At 42.1% G+C, this 806-nt stretch overlaps 1 non-coding gene across 1 annotated transcript; it reads right to left on the bottom strand.

The window, feature by feature from the left end:
* Positions 1–300: 300 nt before the first annotated feature.
* On the bottom strand, positions 301–426 carry LOC133064969 (U6atac minor spliceosomal RNA). Its single transcript, XR_009694796.1, has one exon. It is a non-coding gene; the product is annotated as a U6atac minor spliceosomal RNA (small nuclear RNA).
* Positions 427–806: the final 380 nt, after the last annotated feature.

The raw sequence follows: 806 nt of genomic DNA, 5'->3' as shown, positions 1-806 counted from the left end.
CTAATTGATTTAATTAAAGTTTAATTAGGGTCCCACTTGTTTATTTTTGTTTTTATTTCCACTACTCTGGGAGGTGGATCATAGAGGATCTTGCTGTGATTTATGTCAGAGAGTGTTTGCCTATGTTTTCCTCTAAGGGTTTAATAGTTTCTGGTGTTACATTTAGACCTTAATCCATTTTGAGTTTATTTTTGTGTATAGTGTTAGAAAGTGTTCTAGTTTCTTTCTTTTACATGTGGTTGACCAGTTTTCCCAGCACCACCTGTTAAAGAGACTGTCTTTTCTCCATCGTATACTTGTAAAAAACAGTGCTTAGCTGCCACAAAGTAGGAGGCAATGCCTTAACCATATATATGTTGTCAGGCCTGAGAACCCCTTCCATTCTCATCAAGGGGAGTGCTAACCTTCTCTCCTTTCATACAACACTGTTCTGGGGTTTTTAACTTGTGCCCTCATCTGGGACATATTCTTCTGCCATCTCATTTTATCTAGCTTTCTGTGTTTGCATATTCCATTCCACAAGCTTCAAGGTTGTAGTTCTCCTAGCTTCTTGCTCCCTGCCCCCTGGTCAATGAGGCTGTCTAGAGACTTGTGCAAGCTTCCTCATGTGAGAGATTTACACCCACTCTCTGAGGGGTGGATCTGGGTCTTGTTCTTCTAGTGAGTAGGGCTGTGTCTGAGTCTGTGTTTTTTATCAAGCAGTTGTTTATTCATGGAGACGTGAAGCAGTCTGTCTGCTGATGAACGGGGCTGTGTTCTAGCCTGATTGAATGTTCGGTCTGAGGCTTCCGAGCACTGGAGCCTAC

This window comes from Dama dama, chromosome 1 (genome assembly GCF_033118175.1).
Source record: "Dama dama isolate Ldn47 chromosome 1, ASM3311817v1, whole genome shotgun sequence".
In the NCBI taxonomy this organism is placed as follows: domain Eukaryota; kingdom Metazoa; phylum Chordata; class Mammalia; order Artiodactyla; family Cervidae; genus Dama; species Dama dama.
This window is presented reverse-complemented; position numbering and strand designations above follow the sequence as displayed.